At 46.5% G+C, this 20,675-nt stretch overlaps 1 protein-coding gene across 1 annotated transcript in view; it reads right to left on the minus strand.

Moving 5' to 3' along the window:
- Positions 1-20,675, minus strand: part of LOC144805900 (uncharacterized) — a 70,787-nt gene that overhangs the window by 41,076 nt on the left and 9,036 nt on the right. Inside the window, exon 3 of the mRNA XM_078672377.1 lies at positions 14,518-14,568. The gene's annotated coding sequence lies outside the window, so the exon portion shown is untranslated. The remainder of the gene's footprint in view (positions 1-14,517; positions 14,569-20,675) is intronic.

Here is a 20,675-nt window from a genome sequence, read left to right on the forward strand (position 1 = left end):
TTCAGAGTGGAGCTTCAGAGTGGAGCTTCAGAGTGGAGCTTCAGAGTGGAGCTTCAGAGTGCAGAGTGGAGCTTCAGAGTGGAGCTTCAGAGTGCAGAGTGGAGCTTCAGAGTGGAGCTTCAGAGTGCAGAGTGGAGCTTCAGAGTGGAGCTTCAGAGTGGAGCTTCAGAGTGCAGAGTGGAGCTTCAGAGTGCAGAGTGGAGCTTCAGAGTGCAGATTCAGAGTGCAGATTCAGAGTGCAGATTCAGAGTGCAGAGTGGAGCTTCAGAGTGGAGCTTCAGAGTGCAGAGTGGAGCTTCAGAGTGGAGCTTCAGAGTGCAGAGTGGAGCTTCAGAGTGGAGCTTCAGAGTGCAGAGTGGAGCTTCAGAGTGGAGCTTCAGAGTGCAGAGTGGAGCTTCAGAGTGGAGCTTCAGAGTGGAGCTTCAGAGTGGAGCTTCAGAGCGGAGCTTCAGAGTGGAGCTTCAGAGTGCAGAGTGGAGCTTCAGAGTGGAGCTTCAGAGTGCAGAGTGGAGCTTCAGAGTGGAGCTTCAGAGTGCAGAGTGGAGCTTCAGAGTGCAGAGTGGAGCTTCAGAGTGCAGAGTGGAGCTTCAGAGTGGAGCTTCAGAGTGCAGAGTGGAGCTTCAGAGTGCAGAGTGGAGCTTCAGAGTGCAGAGTGGAGCTTCAGAGTGCAGAGTGGAGCTTCAGAGTGCAGATTCAGAGTGCAGATTCAGAGTGGAGCTTCAGACTGCAGAGTGGAGCTTCAGAGTGGAGCTTCAGAGTGCAGAGTGGAGCTTCAGAGTGGAGCTTCAGAGTGCAGAGTGGAGCTTCAGAGTGGAGCTTCAGAGTGCAGAGTGGAGCTTCAGAGTGGAGCTTCAGAGTGGAGCTTCAGAGCGGAGCTTCAGAGCGGAGCTTCAGAGCGGAGCTTCAGAGTGGAGCTTCAGAGTGGAGCTTCAGAGTGCAGAGTGGAGCTTCAGAGTGCAGAGTGGAGCTTCAGAGTGGAGCTTCAGAGTGCAGAGTGGAGCTTCAGAGTGGAGCTTCAGAGTGCAGAGTGGAGCTTCAGAGTGCAGATTCAGAGTGGAGCTTCAGAGTGCAGAGTGGAGCTTCAGAGTGCAGATTCAGAGTGGAGCTTCAGAGTGCAGAGTGGAGCTTCAGAGTGGAGCTTCAGAGTGCAGAGTGGAGCTTCAGAGTGGAGCTTCAGAGTGGAGCTTCAGAGTGGAGCTTCAGAGTGGAGCTTCAGAGCGGAGCTTCAGAGCGGAGCTTCAGAGCGGAGCTTCAGAGTGGAGCTTCAGAGTGCAGAGTGGAGCTTCAGAGTGGAGCTTCAGAGTGGAGCTTCAGAGTGGAGCTTCAGAGTGGAGCTTCAGAGTGGAGCTTCAGAGTGGAGCTTCAGAGTGCAGAGTGGAGCTTCAGAGTGGAGCTTCAGAGTGGAGCTTCAGAGTGGAGCTTCAGAGTGGAGCTTCAGAGTGGAGCTTCAGAGTGCAGATTCAGAGTGCAGATTCAGAGTGCAGATTCAGAGTGCAGATTCAGAGTGCAGCTTCAGAGTGGAGCTTCAGAGTGGAGCTTCGGAGTGGAGCTTCGGAGTGGAGCTTCGGAGTGGAGCTTCAGAGTGGAGTGGAGCTTCAGAGTGCAGAGTGGAGCTTCAGAGTGGAGCTTCAGAGTGCAGAGTGGAGCTTCAGAGTGGAGCTTCAGAGTGCAGAGTGGAGCTTCAGAGTGGAGCTTCAGAGTGGAGCTTCAGAGTGGAGCTTCAGAGTGGAGCTTCAGAGTGGAGCTTCAGAGTGGAGCTTCAGAGTGCAGAGTGGAGCTTCAGAGTGGAGCTTCATAGTGCAGAGTGCAGATTCAGAGTGCAGATTCAGAGTGGAGCTTCAGAGTGCAGAGTGGAGCTTCAGAGTGCAGCTTCAGAGTGGAGCTTCAGAGTGGAGCTTCAGAGTGGAGCTTCAGAGTGGAGCTTCAGAGTGGAGCTTCAGAGTGCAGAGTGGAGCTTCAGAGTGCAGAGTGGAGCTTCAGAGTGCAGAGTGGAGCTTCAGAATGCAGAGTGGAGCTTCAGAGTGTCAAGAGCAATGCCAATAGCTCTAACTTTAACAAAGGCAAAACCATTGCATTGTAAATGCTTGTTATTTTACCGAATCACATGCTCATGCTGCTGCCTGGTTTGTCTACATGCACACAGGCAGAATCACTCGGTACAAAATGGCTCCTGTTCACTCGTCAGTACGGTCTTGCGCCGCCCCACCTTCCCCCTGCCAAATACATTCATTCCAAATACTGCTTATTTTCATATCAGACTGACTTCTCACATCTGGGATAGCAGGGGCACCTTCCACAGTGATTAGTGCTTCACAAAAAATAATTCTCGGCTAGCGCTCAGAAGCCTTGAAGATTTGATTGAATGACACTGCAGTTTGATGCCCCGCTCGTTTTTTGATGCTATGCGTTCCAGACACTGATTTTATTAAGACTCACTTGGAGCTCTAAACTGTCACTTGATCTTTCTTTGGGTCATTTCGTTTGCCCGGAAGGACTAACATATCTGTGAAACCCTCTTCTTTTATAGTTTGAGCATCGTCTTCGTTTAGCAGGATAACATTATACATTTGAAAATACAAATATCCGGGAAGAGCAGAGAGCAAATCTCCGCGATGTTGGGCATTCTCCTATCATAAAGGAAGCGTGTTGGTGGGACCTGTGGCATCTAACGCATCATTTAACCCTATATGCGTGGGCACCTACCACAATAATGTATAGGATGAGTTTGTTCCGTTCCCGTTTTTAATTTGATGTAAAACTCAAATCACTGCACACTCTCTACTACACACTCTCTACTACACACTCTCTACTACAGTCACTACTCTCTACTACACACTCCCTACTACAGTCACTACTCTCTACTACACATTCTGCTACACACTCTCTACTACAGTCACTACTCTCTGCTACGCACTCTACTCTCTACTACACTCTACTACACACTCTCTACTACACACTCTACTACACACTCTCTACTACAGTCACTACTCTCTGCTACGCACTCTACTCTCTACTACACACTCTACTACACACTCTCTACTACAGTCGCTACTCTCTACTACACACTGTACTACACACTCTACTACAGTCACTACTCTCTACTACACACTACTACCCACTCTCTACTACAGTCACTACTCTCTACTACACACTCACTACACACTCACTACTACAGCCACTACTCTCTTCGACACACTCTATACTAGACACTCTCTACTACACACTATCTACTACAGTCACTACTCTCTACTACACACTGTACTACACACTCTACTACAGTCACTACTCTCTACTACACACTACTACACACTCTCTACTACAGTCACTACTCTCTACTACACACTCTACTACACACTCACTACACACTCACTACTACAGCCACTACTCTCTTCGACACACTCTATACTAGACACTCTCTACTACACACTATCTACTACAGTCACTACTTACTACACTCTCTACTACACACTCTACTACACACTCTACTACACACTCTACTACACACTCTACTACACACTCTACTACACACTCTACTACACACTCTACTACACTCTACTACACACTCTGCTACACACACGCTCTACTACACACTCTACTACACACCCTCTACTACTCTCTACTACTCTACTACACATTCTCTACTACTCTACTACACACTCACTACTTTCTACTACACTCTACTACAGACTCTCCACTCTCTACTCCACACTCTCTACTCCACACTCTCTACTCCACACTCTCTACTTCAATCTCTCTACCTCAATCTCTCTAATTCAATCTCTCTAATTCAATCTCTCTACCTCAATCTCTCTACTTCAATCTCTCTACTTCAATCTCTCTACTTCACATTCTGTATTACACACTCTCTACTACACACTCACTACTCTCTACTACACACTCTCTACTACACACTCTACTACACTCCCTACTACACATTCTCCTACACACTCTACTACACACTCTACTACACACTCACCACTCTACTACACACTCACCACTCTACTACACACTCACTAGTCTCTACTGCTCACTCTCTACTACACACTCTCTACTACACACTCTCTACTACACACTCTCTACTACACACTCTCTACTACACACTCTCTACTACACACTCACTAGTCTCTACTACACACTCACTACTCTCTACTACACACTCACTACTCTCTACTACACACTCTACTACTCACTTACTACTCTCTACTCACTCTCTACTACTCACTACTACTCTCTCTACTACTCACTATTACTCTCTCTACTACTCTCTCTACTACTCACTCTCTACTACTCACTCTCTACTGCTCATGACAATGCCATTTATTTATCTGTTTCCAAAACCAACACATAAATAAAACATTTGTCATTTACAATGCCAAAAGCGCTAACTTTTGCAAAGGCGAGACCGTTGCATTGTAAATGCTTGTTCCTACGTGCTGCTAGCCGGGGTTGTAGCTTCCATTGGTGCAGCGGGCGCAGTGGCACCGGGATCTTGGGTCCTGAGGGGCCCCATGTCTGTGGTAGGTCATCAACTAGGAGCCCCCTCATTGCAGGCTCTTTAAACCACAGCTGCTACACCGGGATACCAAAGAGGCTGTGCGTGCTCCTAGCAAGGGCTCCCCAAATATTCATAAACCTGCTATTGTTCTCGACGTAGGCAAGGAAACAAAGTTTTCACCTACATGAGTATTGATAAAAACGTTTTAAGTCTTCGTCAGATGTTCTCTAGGCCTTTCATAAAAAGTTAACTATTCCTGACAAACCCAAAATACTTTGTTTAAAGAAGGTTAAAGTTCCACAGCTGAAGCCCTGTTTAACACAGATAAGAGCAGCCTCATGCTTATCGTCTTATCGAAGCGGTGAGCGCCCCAGGAATGTACAGTGACCAACATCCTCCTTCAAACAGGCAGCGGGTTCTTCCTTATTATGAAGCATCAGGAAATAACGGCGAAGTATCATATTTCGAGAGAGACTACGGAAACAGTGGAGGTCAAACTTGTTACAATGCTTCTGGACGATTTATTTATTTATTTAATACCTTACGGGTAAATTGTTTCAGGCGCAGCCTGTAACGACCTTTTTGTAGCCATTAGCGGATAATTTACGTTCAAATGAATATGAAATATGTTATGAAATTGAATGCTCCTACTTAAATCACCAATCACTACAACATTCTACAAAAAAGTAAGAAACCAGGGACAACCCACCTTAAATAATTGCTGGCTGCAGCCAGGACCACCCAGTGGCAACAGAATTCCTTGCTCTCCACACAGAGTACCACATCCGTGAGTGAGTTCTCCAACCGAAGGTTCTCCAGGCCATTCTGAAGAAGCAACGACAGGCCGGCGTCATCAAAAGACAGTCTATCCCCTCCTGAGCTCTCTACGACCTCCTGAATGTTCTGGGCGCATTCCTGCGTCATGGACACTGGGGGCTCTTCGGAGCTTTTCTCCACCGTGCCTTCCATGTGAGCAAGGCTGGGGCTTTTCTAGCTGCTCTGCGTTGTGCCTCTAGTGAAAGAACTCATCGGTTTCTGTTGGGTTGCATTGCAGAAGTGATGCGAGTTTCCTGTCGCTGACACTCAAAGTTATCTGCAGCTATCACAGGCAAAACAGGAAACCTTGCACTTTCTCACTCAGTAATCGTAAAAACAACAAGCACTAGATCTATTAGTGTGGAAGAGGTGTGGCGCCGCGGCCAGGGCGACTGACGCTGGAATCTGGGGACCAGGGTTCGATCCCCGGCTCCGGCGGCAGGTTAGCCCAGCACCATGTGACTCTGGGCAATAGCTCGCTTAATCTTCCCGACGGCCCCAGCGCCTAGAGACCCTTACGGGTGATTGTGCGCTTTACAAATGTGGACTTTACTTTTACTTTATTTGGTGTCCACCATTAGCCGCCCACTGTTAGCGCAGAGGAGAACCGTCATTGCATTAGCGGATTCTTTCCGTAAGCTTTCTGACTTGTTGAATCACAAGTTTCATAATCTGCGGACTTAAGTTTGGAAATGCCAAAACATGGCTGCCACCTCTGTTTGGACTTGATTATTTAAACCAAGCGAGGGTTGTTTAGAAAAGGGTTTATTTAATTTATGACTCGGAGTGACTACAGTAAACCTTTTCAACAGGAACTTCTGGGGTACAAGTTCACAAGAAAAGCTCTACTCTAAAGATTAACTGATGGAAGGGTGTAGAGACAAAGACATAAAAGAAGGACTAGACAAAGGTAAACATGACGCACCGTGCAGTTAAAATGATAGCGGACCAGAGAGGGAGCATGTCTGAAAGGAGTTCTGTCTCCTGATTGGCTGTTTAAATAAACACGGAATAGAAACCTGTGGTGCGCGCGCACCACAGAGGAGCCGACGCGGGAATTGAAACTAGTGGTGCGCGCGCACCAGAGGAGCGGGGGCAAGGGAGTGCGAAGACGCCGAGATGAGGTAGGGGATGTGTGTGTAAGCGCCGGGGGTTCTCTGTGTATGTGTGTGCGTGCGTGTGTGTATGCTGGGGGAGGGTTCTGTATGTATGTGTGTGTGTATATGCGTGGGGGGGGGCTGTATGTGTGTTGTGCATGTGTTGTGAAGAGCCTGCCGGAATGGAGCGCGCGTTGACGCGCGCAACCTGATCCCGGCAGGCTGCTGCGTGTGTGCGCGTGCCAGTCTCTTGTCCTCTCCCTTTCAGTCCTTGAAAGCCAGAATGATTACAATAGTCTCGCTCTGCGACAGCAGGCCTTTGGCCTGCAATCGCAGGGCGAGACCTAAAAAGGGGCCTACCGATCCCAGTAAAGAAAATCCGCCCAATTAATCTCCCACCAGATTGTGAACCATATGTGGTGGTACTCTCCAATGTCCCACCTCTAGACCCTATAGAGTCCATTTCCCGCCAGGAATCTCACGATTCACTTAAACATAAAACTGTCTCCTGGCTGAACAAGAATTGTGGATTTCCGATAAACTACTCGGACCAGATATTGACAACTAGACGGGTTCCGTGGATCGGAAATGCCAGGAAAACCTGTAGGGGTGATTGTGTCATCATTAATTTTAGGCACCCACAGCATGTTGCGACTGTGCTTCTTAGAGCAGCATCTTTGAGGCAGAGTGAGAATAGTGTGGGCGTGCACCCTTTGGAATACTTTTATAGCCATCTAGCTAAGGTCCCTCAATATAACACACCATCTAGGCCTTTTAGCTTTGACAAAAGTCCAGTCTTTGAGATCACAACGCACAACAGGTATCAGGCACTGAGTGCGTTGGATCAGAATGATTGACTTGCATTAACCGAGAGCTCTGGGTTGGGACCACCTTTAATTACACAAGTAGATAAACCTAATACAATTAATTTAGAGCTCGAGTTTGCCCAGATAGTAGCGCCCTTATTGAATCATGATGATAAGTCTGTATTAGGCTGTATTCCAATGGCTTTAGCAAGGGAAAAGTTTCTTAATTGTGCTAGTGATAATATTGGTACCTTAGGAGAGGCCAGTACATGTCGTATTGATAGGACTGTGTCTGAGAGACCAATTTCCAGAAACACCTCACTGGAAGTACTAAATATCGCATCTGTTTCACTGGATGATAATTCCACACAAGAGGAACTACTGAATGTATTCCTATCTGGTCCCAAAGATAATTTATCAGTAAGACTAATATCATGGAACATAGCAGGGCTAGCTAGGAATCTTCGTGATCTAGTTTGGTGTACCTACATTGAGGACTACGATATTATCCTTCATCTAGAGACCTGGGCCCTAGAAACCCCCCACAGACTTGGGTACAAAACCTTCTATTGTGACGCAATTCCCTCAGTAAGAGGGAGGGCGTCAGGGGGTCTGGTGATCTGGGTTAGAATAAATTTAGAAATAGAAATTACCCCATTGATAACCCATTCCCCTGATCTACTGGGGTTAAAAGTGGTGACAAGGGAAAAAGAAATTCTATATTTAATAAACATTTACAATAGGCCGTACCCAGTAAATAAAGAATCTAAGGTTATAGAACATCTAGATTCCCTCTTAGATTCTCTAGGTCCAAATGCCCAAGTAGTAGTAGGAGGGGATTTTAATTGCAAATATGAACCTGTGTTGGGCTTTGACAACTTACTTGAAGAACAAGATATGGCTAATGATATTCCAAATCTGGATTCTACTGGGTCTGTTAAATGTACTGTAGCTGTAACCCAAATTTTGCAGTTGACAATAGGTCATGATCTTAGGGCATGTAATGGCCGCTTGCAGTCCGATAGACCAGCAGCCCCAACATTTCTTAAAGGCAACTGTAAGTCACATATAGACTTTCTATTGGTCTCCTTGAGTCTATGGTATTTACTCATTGATCTCAAAATAGATGTTAGGACAGAGAGTGACCATCTTCCACTCCAATTATGGCTACATCCTCAACCGTTTTTAGTTAAACAGGACGAATAGGTTACAACAAATAGTTCACTTGGAGAGTTGCAGATAACTAACAATAGACGTGCACTGAGATGGCCTTATATCCTAGCTAAGGATGAGACAATGTTAAATATTTATAATACCTTTCCCGACACTATTGGGTCGTGTAAGGAGCCCCTAATAGGCAGCCAGGGTGTTCTAGATCTACATTATAAATTGGTTGACGCTTTAATTCCCTTTCTGAGCAAAAATTGCAAAAGGGACAAGAACCCAAGCGAAGGCCATCTACAGTTGGCTAACCCTTGGTATAATAAAGAATGCCGTTTAGCGAAGCACCATCTGATCCAGACTGTCAAATCTAAAAACTTCCATTCTATAAAAGAAAGTAGACATGCATATAATAAAATCTTGACCCAGGAGAAAAAAGCATGGGATGATGCACTATGGGACGACTTACTAACAGCAGCCAAATTGAGAGATCAGGGTACCTTTTGGAGTTTAATAGCCAAAGGCAACAGAAAGGGTAGATCATCCAAGGATCTTTACGTAGACGAACAAACTTGGTGCGACCATTTTACCAAACTCTATTCCTATGATGAACAGGGGTCGCCCTTACATAATAAAGAGAGTAATCTAGAATTGAGTATTACACCACTATGTTTTAGTAGAGAGGAAACTACCCAGGCACTACAAGCAATCAAAGTGGGTAAAGCCCCAGGACCGGACAAGATTCCTGGAGATTTACTTAAACATGATGTAGAAGTATGGGGGCCATACATTAATTTTCTATGTAATTCTATAGTGGCTGGAACACCAATCCCCGACAGTTGGAAAGGGGCAGAAATTGTAACGATTTTCAAAAAAGGGGATCGTTATGATCCGGGCAATTACCGCCCAATTAGTTTAATTGACCTTTTATAGAAGGTTTTTGCCAGGCACATTTTAAATAGACTCACAGAATGGATGGAGGGGACGCAGATATTGTCTAAATTCCAAGCAGGGTTTAGACCAAAAACTAGTACAGTGGACCAAGTGTTCAGGTTCACGTGCATTTGCTGGAAGTATATCAATATAAGAAAGGGCAGTTTGTACTTGGCATTTATAGACTTGAGGGCTGCCTTCGATCTCGTTCCACGGAATCTTCTGTTGGTCACATTAAGACATATGGGGGTCCCCGGCGAGCTACTTAAAGAACTTATTAGATTACACACAGGGAATTATGCCAAAGTTAGATGGGGGAAGGGAGGTGAACTTTCAAAGCCCATTCCGGTGAGTCGTGGCGTGCGTCAAGGCTGTGTGCTGGCGCCCGCGCTCTTCTCACTATATGTTAATGATATACCTGTTTACCTAAGGGACTGTGATCATGACTCCCCGAAGCTAGGAGATGAGGTGATTACGGCATTACTTTTTGCCGATGATACAATTCTCATCCACAGACTCCGAGGGGTCTTCAAAACCTGGTGAATTCATTTTATGGTTACTGTGTAAAGAAGGGGTTAGAAATAAACTCATCTAAAACAAAATATATGTCCATAAATCCGCAAAAGTCCTTTAGAAAGAATTTGGTTCTAAATAACCAAAAATTGGAATATGTGGGGAGCTTTAATTACTTAGGCATTATGTTGGATAGTAATCTCTCATGGAAGGGACATCTAGCAAAGAGTGAGCTATCTTTTAAGCAGAATTCGATGCCCATCCTAAAAGTGCACGGAGCTAGTTATTCTAAAGACATTACACCGGCACTTGAAGTATTTAAGGCAAAGGCCCAATCAGCGGCACTTTGCGGTGCCGAGGTTTGGGGACATCATTGTAAACGCAATTTTGAAAAGGAAGAGAACCATTTTTTGCGTAGATTACTTAAACTACCAACTAGAACTCCCTTAGTTCCAATGCTTTTAGATTTGGATCTTAAAAGGACGGATTATCAAGCAGCTCTTAGACCTTTGCTGTACTGGATAAGATTGTGGACAACCCCGGAGTTGTGTAACTATAAAAGTGGTCTGATAGAAATTATTCAGATTGATGAATACAAGAAAATCGCCTGGCTAAAACATGTTTCCCTTTGGTGTACCAGGTTAGGGCTGTCCCATTTTTGGGACGAACCCCAGAATATGACACCGGTGTGTAAAAAGCTCCTTAAGTCAACTTACTGGTCCAACGTCAATGATGAGCTATTTCATAGCCCATCTACTGGCATATTGACCCAGGAATTTATGATTATAAAAGATAATGCTGCATTCGAACCATTTATAGATGAAATAGGACCACCAATAGCAAAAACCTTATATTTGCAATTTAGATATGGGGTATTACAGATAAATGCTAAAACATGCAATTGGGGAGGTAACAACGATAATGGCCTCTGTTCCCTTTGCTCATTAAAGGCAAAGGAAGATGATGTCCATTTACTGCTTTTTTGTCCAGCATATAAATCACCTAGGTACCGCTGGATTAGACCCCTTTGTAAAAACATGGGTGTCAGATCATACAAAGAGGCAGAGCGCATCATTAAGTCTAATACCTCACAACTGGTTGTCTTTTGCATAAGTAGGTTTCTGTTTAATGTGTATCTCATCAGGAAACGGCTTGGATACAAGCTGTAATGTAACAATGGCGTACATAGCCACCCAGTATTAGCCAATGCAGAATGCACTGAGTTCATCCCTTGCAAGACGTGTGGTTCTAGTGGTTTTAAAGGTTTCAAATTTTGGTTTTTAGTCTGGCTTTTTAATCGTGGAGAAAACCTTTTTTACTTAAATTATTTAGATTTTTAACGTAGTATTGTGAATTTACCCGTTTTGAATTAATTGTTATCTAGTCCCATTTTTACCAACTGCCATCTGTGTATGTGATAAATTGTTGATGAGAGCGCTGCAAATAATTGGCTGTAAATGTTTTTTATGTCTGTAAATGTTTTTTTCTTGTCCGTGTACTCTTGCTTTTATGGCTATATTAGCCGAAATAAAGTTGAACTGAACTGATAGAATTATTCTCGAGGGTGGGATTTCCAAAGGAAATCTTAACAGACCAGGGGACCCCGTTCGTCTCCAAACTGATGAAGGAAGTCTGTAAATTGCTAGATTTGTCTCACATAAAAACCTCAGCCTACCACCCCCAAATAGATGGGTTGGTAGAAAGGTACAACAGGACCTTGAAAACAACCCTAAAAAAATGCTCTCCATTGAACACACAGACTGGGACCAAGTCCTACCGTTAGCACTATATGTACTGAGGGCCCAGGTACAAAGTAGTTTAGGTTGCTCAGCCTTATAACTGCTGTACGGCCGACAACCTCGGTCCCTCTTGGAAATAACGAAGGATACTTGGGAACAAGAGAAACACCACAAACAGAAAACCCTACTACAGTATACTCAACAGCTGTAGTACTAGCTCAGCAAACTGAGAGATTTGGCATACTCTTCCTTAGAAAATAGCCAGAACAGGCAAAAGAAATATTATGACAAAGGCAAGAAATGGAGAACCCTAGAAAAGGGAGACTGGGTTTTAGTGTTGTTACCCTCCTCCACTAATAAATTCAGGAGTGAATGGCTGGGTCCCTATCCCATAGTAGACACCATAGGGAGAACCACTTACAGGGTCCAGATCTCCCCTTCGAGGAGGCAGACCTATCACATCAAGCTATTGAAAAAATGGATAGGTCCGATACCCAAGGTAGCTCAATTCGGAATCCCTACTGGGTCAGAGCAGAGCACCTTAGAACAACTGCCTGTTAATGAAGAACTTACATACGCCCAGAAAACTGAGCTCCAAAACACCTTACATCCCTTCTCTCCAATGTTTTCGGACCTGCCAGGATGAACACATTTGATAGAGCACAAAATAGAAACGGAACCAGGGAAATGTGTTAAACAAAAACCCTACAGGGTGCCGGCAGCATGACGACAGGATATAAAAAGGGAAGTACAGGACATGCTCAAGTTGGGAGTTATCCGTCCATCAAGAAGTATCTGGTCGTCCCCTATTGTAATGATTCCTAAACCGGACGGGACGACCCGGTTCTGTATGGACATTAGAGCTTTAAATAACATCTCCTCCTTTGATGCCTATCCCATTCCCCGGGTGGGTGATTTAATAGAAAGGATAGTCGAAGCCAAGTTTATTACCATGCTAGACTTCACTAAGGGGTACTGCCAGGTACCCCTTAGGGAAGAAAATAAACAAAAGACTGCCTTTGCAACAGAGGAGGGCCTATATGAGTTCAACGTCTTGCCCTTTGGGCTGCATGGGGCACCTGCGACCTTCCAGAGGTTGATGAATACCATCCTACACCCCTATTCCTCCTTCTGTTCCGTCTATCTTGACGACATTGTAATTTTCAGCAATACCTGGTCAGACCACTTAACACACTTAACAGCTATTCTGGAAGCCCTACAGAAGGCAGGGTTACACATTAACCTAAAAAAATCTAGACAGGCATACTCCAAGGTTAAATACCTGGGGTATATGTTGGGGGAAGGTGTTATAGCCCCTCAAGAGGAAAAAGTAAAAGCCATCAGGAATACTCCCTTCCCCAAAACAAAGAGAGAGATACGAGCCTTTCTAGGCCTTGTAGGCCATTACAGGAGATTTATAGACAACTTTGCGGTGACAGCAGCTCCGCTCACAGACCTTTTAAGAAAGGATATTAAACCCTCCTCCATTCTAAATACTTCGGAGCAGGCTAAACAAGCCTTTAAGATCCTTACAGTGGCCATCACTACAAGCCCAATTTTGATACCTCCCAACTTCAGTAAACCTTTCTCTTTAGCCACGGATGCTTCGGACATGGGCTTAGGAGCTGTATTGTCCCAAATAGGAGAGGACGGTTTAGAACATCCGATCCTCTACATTAGCCGGACACTAAATCCTAGGGAGTGCAAATATCCCACGATCGAAAAAGAATGCCTGGCGATAAGGTGGGCGGTAGAGAATTTAAAGTACTACCTAGAAGGCAAGCCTTTTGTACTTTATACAGATCACGCCCCGCTACAATGGATGAACAGGACCAAAGCCCATAACCCTAGAGTACTCAGGTGGTTCCTTTTTCTACAACCTTTTTCTTTTTCAATACAACATCGAAAGGGCACTGAGAATGGAAACGCTGATTTCCTATCCAGACAATTCATTCTTCCCAATCGGCAGAAACCAGGGAGGGAGGAATGTAACACTGGGCAGGGGACGGGAGGAAAAGAACCGGATAATGTTGAGTGGTGGCGTAGTGAACTGACGTCCTCCCCCTCTCTGCTTCATTATCAGCATGACTGGTACAGGGGAGAAGCCTGTTCCTGGGAACTAGCCGACGAATTGGATGACGGCCCCTTTAACTGGAAGACACACGAGTATGCAGCTCCGGCCCCTGATGACGACGCGGGATTCCTAGTGGGTAAAAACGCGGAAGAAGATGTCCTGGCATGTGATGCCACCGACCGAGGATCGACAGTGGGAGAGCGGCACAGAGGAGCAGAGAACGGAGCTTTTGGAGGCAAACCCGAGGACGACGGGAGTAAGCCAGCAGGCCACCAGATCCGTGGAAGACGGGGTTCTTGTAAACCGTAGCCGCGTGTCTGCCACAATATGTGCCCAACCTTTCTTTGTCCTCACCGTGTAAATATACCCCTTCTCACCAGTAATCACGCCTCTGCACCTTTGCACGTTTAATAAAGTGTTTAGCACCTTAGCACGGGTGTCCCCTGCACTTGCCCGGTTCCCTGTGGGAGAGTCCAGATAGAGTACATATCCTGACAATCTGTACCTTTTTCTTTTCCCTGGCGGAGTCCAACGAGGAGTTAGGAAGAACGGAAAATCCCCTGAAGCCTGCTTCTTAACCATCTGGAAACAAGACCATAACCAGACGCCATCACGGACCCCGGGGCTTTTCAGAGAGACATCTTGGCAACCTGACATAAAAAGACATTTTCCAAAATAAAACCTTACCTACCCCGAACTGGTCTTAGGTCTCTTCTTGATCCCACGCCACAGTCACACACTACAACATCTTTCCCTTTAAACCGAAGATAACAGCCTACAATAAAAAACTAACCAAAAAGCAACAAAACTAGAAAATGCATTTCCAAAAGCTGCAAAAGAGAAACTGTTAATACAAATGAACAATATTAAACGTTGTTGTTACCTTAGTAATGTGCTTACTTCTGGACTTCACTCCATCTGCAGCAATAACGCTCTGAAAGGAGAAATTACTGCTGTGAGTCTCAGAGTCTTCAGTATTACTGGTCTCAGTCACGAAGACTGTGGTGTCGGAAGATAACTTTCTCTTATTTGGCTTCATAGATCCACCAGTCACGCCATCGCTATTAGCAGACAGGCCACTGTCAGCAGCATCATAACTTCAGGCAGACCAGCAAAGCGGATCTCACCACTCACATTGGGTGGACAGACTCGTCTCTGCTACATACATCCACTCTGTTCTCAAATTTGCTTGGGGCTGCCAAAATGCAAAGAGCTGCAATATATTCGCCACACTTTCCTGACTACCTTGTTTTAAAAAGTTGTGACATTCAAGCGTGATTCTTGATTCATCACCAAGCTGAATTTCTTTAGAGGTTCTATTGCCACACAATACTATTCCCATATTCCAGTTTGTCCACAGGGTGCTTCAAGCCTGGTAGGTTGTCTCCTGCCTGTTTTGCAGATAATTTCAGATAGTTTCTGTAAGAAACTGAATTATTATTTACGGTAGATGAGGAACAATCACAACCGTTGTCAGAATGAACTTTCAAAGCCATTCAATTAACCTAGGATCAACCCCCTGGTACCTAAGCACGGAACAGGCAGGCTTAACTTAAGGTAATATGTAAACTATTTATGCAGAAACCAAAAAAGTAAAAGTCAAAATGCAAAACAATAAAAAACCCAAACCAAAATAGAAAAAAAAAAGTAAAATGTATTGAACAAAATAACACTAAAATGACAAAATCCAATAAGGGGAATGAGATATGAACTGTAACGCTGTAAGAATCACAAGGTGCCAATGGATGAGGGGCCCGGGCATGGATTAGTCTCTCTGGAGCTGACTGCCAAGTCTGAGTGAACTTGTTCTCCCAGTTCAGCAGGAAATCACTATACCGGAGAAAGGGCTTTAAGTGGAATGAAAAACCTTGTGATGGCTCCCAGAGGGACGTGGTCGATGTAATGAAGGGCATGGCTTAAAAACCCAAACTGAAAATACATGCTCGGCATAGTGTCTCGCCCCACTGGTATTTTGCTGCTTCGCCATTCCATCCATATATAACAAGTAACATTACATCTACTACAAGCCAGGACTATTGGCTTTGTCAATGGTTGTTAGTTGCATAAGATAAATATGCAACAGCAATGGCTTCAAAGCTTGAGGGGGGCAGCTAAGGGTGAGAGGGGGCAGCGAGAGGGGAGAGAACTGTAGCTGGTGTGAGAGCGACGCTGCAAGGGTGTAATGGGTGCTGTGAGGGTGTGATGGGCGCTGCGAGGGTGTGATGGGCGCTGCGAGGGTGTGATGGGTGCTGCAAGAATGTGAGAGGCGCTGTGGGGTGGTGAGAGGACACTATGAGGGGTGCTGCTGGGGATGAGAGTGGCGCTACTAAGGGTGAGAGGGGCTCTGCTAGAAGTGAGAAAGAACTCCAGGTGGTGTGAAAGCTGCACTGCTTGAGCGAGAGAGGACCTGGTGGGGGTAACAGATGTGCTGAAGAGGGAGCAAAAGGGCACTGTAGTAGACAAGCAGTAATTCAGGGGTTAGAAGGGTAACACAGGGTTCGGGGACGGGGGCTGCAGGGGGCAAGGGATGCCCTGCAAGGGGGGGAGGGGACATTGCTGGTGGGAGAAGGACACTGACGTGTACCTGGGAGCTGTGCACGAGAGGGGATCGCTGCAGACTTCATCGAGGGCATTGAAGAGGGGAGGCTGGGGGCACTACCACAGTGAGGAGTGCCATGCCAGTGGCTAACAACAACAAAAGGATGGAGCAGATAGTGTGATAAGTGTGTAAACGGGCGCTCCTCTGGTGTGAGATTGGATGCCCCGCGGAGGGAGGCCGATCAGCGCGTCACTGGATGAAGGTGTAACTCGGGGAGTGATCAGAGGTGCGCGTCTGGTAGTGAGCCGTCACAGGGAGATCTTGAAAGGAGTGAGTTTGTATGGGAGGGGAAGTCCCTGTCTACCGGGACTGTATGTGCACGTGTGTGGTTGAGGTGTGAATAGGGCGCACACTGCAAGAAGTCACTGTGGGGAGAGTGGATGTGTGCACGGGTGATAGTGAGTGTATGGAGTCACCGTGTGAAAGTTGCATCCGTGCAGGTGGTGAGGAAGCAAGGAGACGGTGAACCAGTGTGTGTAATGACTGTCTGCTGGAGGGCTGTGTGCAGCGATGAAGGGCTGCTCGTTGAAGGTGTGTGCAGCGTGATTGTGAGGGGACTGTGAGTGCAGGTAGTGTCTGAGAACAACTGTCTGCCAGCAGTGCGTAATACGTCACCGATGCCCTGAAAATGCGCTGGCGGTATATATATCGCTGTGACACCACTCATGGAAAGTGCGTGCAAGGCGTGTGTCTTCAGAGAAATGTGTGCACCGGGAACCATTGTGCAGACGTTATATCAGAGGGAGTGTGTCAGTGAGATTGTGCATAGAGAGGCTTCTTGCAGAAAGTCACTACAACAAAGTGTGTGCAGGGGGAGTGCGTGTATGGGGATCACCAGTTAGGAAGTCACCACAGCCGATTAGGAAGTCACTGCAAGAAAAGTGTGTGCAAAGGGGGTCACCAGCTAGGTAGCCACTAGCCACTGCAGGGAGAGTGCGTGCAGGGTGAGTGCGTGCATGGTGAATATCAGCTAGGAAGTCACCGCAAGGAAAGTGTGTGCAAGGTAAGTGCGTGCATGGGGGGTCACTGGCTAGGAAGTTATTGCAACAAAAGTGTATGCAGGGTGAAGGCATGCATGGGGGTCACCAGCTAGGAAGTCGCTTTAAGGAAAGTGTTTGCAGGGTGAGTGCATGCATGCGGGTCACCAGCTAGGAAGTCACTAAGGAAAGTGTGTGCAGGATGAGTGCATGCATGGGGGGGTTACTGACTTGAAAGTTATGTGGCCTACACTGCCATCCACTCGAAAGGGTGCTCTGTTCTGTATTATTACATGTGTGGTATACGAGGCTCCGAGTAGGATTGCATGCCATGAGTCAGCAGGGGGCAGTTATTCCGCAGCTGTTTACTCCTGCTGCTCATGAGTATTCTAAGGTATGGGTAATCCACGCGCACAGGGGTGTAATCACTCAGAAAAACACAGCAGGCCGCACACGATGAATACCACTTTAATTTGACAAGTCGCACAGACAGCTCTGTGATCAAGAACAGAGAATGGTGCGTGTGTACGTGCTTACGTGCATGAGTGGGGATTGCCCTAGAGTAAAATGTTAATGTCTGTGTTCCCTCACAGATTTTCTGTAATTTTCGCCAATACTGCGCTTAAGGATCCTAGTCTGCGAAGATATCTGCTTGTGGGTTATTATGTTAACATTTTAAATGCTGCACCTTTTAATTTGTTCCGATATGAAAAGATCATTAACCCGCACTGGCTTTGATAATGGTAAGGACAGCATTTTTAAAGGGAACTTGCGAGAAAGTAGCTCTTTTTCGAGGAAATATTGTTTGTTTGTGGCTGATTGCTGTGTTCAAGTTGTACATTTGGGAAAAACCTGATCTATAAAAAGGCCAATATTCGTGATGTCCATAAAACTTATATCTGGTAGTAAACATCTGGCACACTCCGAGATGCAAGTAACGCTGAACGGCCTGTCCCACACAAAATACTGGCTGCGCACAGGGTTTTGCACCGCGTGGGACGGGATCGTCCATGCGTAAAATCGATATAAAGCAAGGATTTTGACTTCAGCGTGTATTTATAGCTCCCGGGAATTCTGTGCTACATGTCCACCACCACCATGTCCACCACCACGTCCACCACCACATCCACCACAATCATGTCCACCACCACCATGTCCACCACCCTCACCACGTCCACCACCACCACCACGTCCACATCCACCACCATGTCCACATCCACCACTACCATGTCCACCACCACCACCACATCCACCACTACCATGTCCAACACCACCAAATCCACTACCACCACCACATCCACCACCACCACCACATCCACCACCACCACATCCCCCACCACCATGTCCACCACCACCACATCCACCACCACCACAACGTCCATCATACCACATCTACCACCACTAGGTCCACCACCACCATGTCCACCACCACCACGTCCACCACCACACCCACCTCCACCACCACCATGTCCACCACATACACCACCACGTCCACCACCACCATGTCCACCCCCATCACGTCTACCACCACCACGTCCACCACCACCACGTCCACCACCACCACGTCCATCACCACCACGTCCATCACCACCACGTCCATCACCACCACGTCCATCACCACCACGTCCATCACCACCACGTCCTTCACCACCACGTCCTTCACCACCACGTCCTTCACCACCATGTCCACAACCACCACGTCCACCACCACCATGTCCATCACCACCACACCTACCACCACCACCACGTGACCACCAGATCCACCACCACCACATCCACCACTACTATGTCCACCACCACCATGTCCACCACCACCATGTCCACCACCACCACGTACATCCACCACCACCACATCCACCACCACCACATCTACCACCAGCACCACATCCACCACCACCACATCTACCACCACCATGTCCACCATATCCACCAACATGTCCACTACCATCACCACATCCACCACCACCACGTCCACCACCATCACCACATCCACCAATACGTCCACCACCATCACGTCCACCACCACCACCACGTCCACCACCACCACCACCAACCTGTCCACCGCCACCATGCCCACCACCACCACGTCCACAAACACCACCACCACGTCCACAAACACCACCACCACATCCACCACATTCACCACCACCATGTCGACCACCACCACCACAACACCCACCTACACCACCACCACGTACACCACCCCCACACCCACCACCACCACGGCCATTTACATTTACGAGAAAAATGGACTGAATGAGAGCTGTGGCCTGCGGCCTTGGTGCTACAGTAATTTTACACCTGGTGGCCAAGAAACCAAGCGCGTAGAAGCCCTGAGAGCACGGCCGCCGCGCCGCAGATGCATGCACCACGGCAGCCATCTGTGGGTTCTGCCCCGGTAGCTCGCGTGGTTTAATGTAACAGGCCATTGGCTTTGAATAGATCCCAGGGGCGGGATACACTTACAGGGGCAGATTTAATCTTCCATGAAAAATCAGTAGGATGCCAGTGGAGCATGGGACAAAGAGGCGCGAGTGGTTTATAGCCACAGCCAAAAGGACCACTGGACATAACTTCTTCAAACAGTATATGTCCATCTTCACCATTGACCCAGTAATGCACACCAGAACCGGAGTCCTCAAGGACAACTGTGGCAATCAAACCACACACACAGGTATCTAGGTAATCCATAGGATTGCTTCTGTTGTGGGGTGGGAAGGGGGAATTCCATAAATATAATGCCATTTGAATATAATTAAATTGGGGACTTTACTGTAAGGAAAATAGTACTTCAAGGAAGTAAGCGGCCACTGAGGCATTTATGCCACACACATGTTAATTTGTTGACAGGAAAATACACTATGCAAAATGTTTCAGTAACAGATAGCTTTTGGTTAAACCTGGGCAGAATCATTCAAATTCAAACTTTGTTGACAACGAATTAGAAATGTATGGTTGTGTGTACAGCGCCCTAGGCCATAAGGGCCCACACAAAAGCTTCAAATTTAAGTTTTCTAATGTTACTAAAAAGACCATGAGACTGAAGATAACAAGCATTTGCAATGCAACAGGTAGCGCATTTACACGAGTTTAAGCTATTGGGATTGTAAATAACAAAGCATTTTATTTATGTTTTGAAACCCAAAACATAAATAAAAAGGCATTGTCATTTACAATGCCAATAGCTCAAACTTGCGTAAATGTGAGACCAATTGCATTGCAAATGCTTGTTCCAGTTTGTTGTCCAAACACCCATTTGGTAGCAAGTAGCAGGTATACCCCAACTGCCTGGTATTTAGTAAACATCAAATGAATCACTAGTGGGGTGCCAACTATCAGGGTCGCACTGAGATAGAGAATGTTTACGGGCACCAAAATAAAAATGCTCACCCTTAGTGAATAGCTGAAGAAGTGGCATCTACAAGCTAACTGTAATGCACAGCTATCATGCAAAAGGAAAATAAT

This window comes from Lissotriton helveticus, assembly GCF_964261635.1.
Source record: "Lissotriton helveticus chromosome 1_1 unlocalized genomic scaffold, aLisHel1.1 SUPER_1_unloc_31, whole genome shotgun sequence".
Taxonomy (NCBI): Eukaryota; Metazoa; Chordata; class Amphibia; order Caudata; family Salamandridae; genus Lissotriton; species Lissotriton helveticus.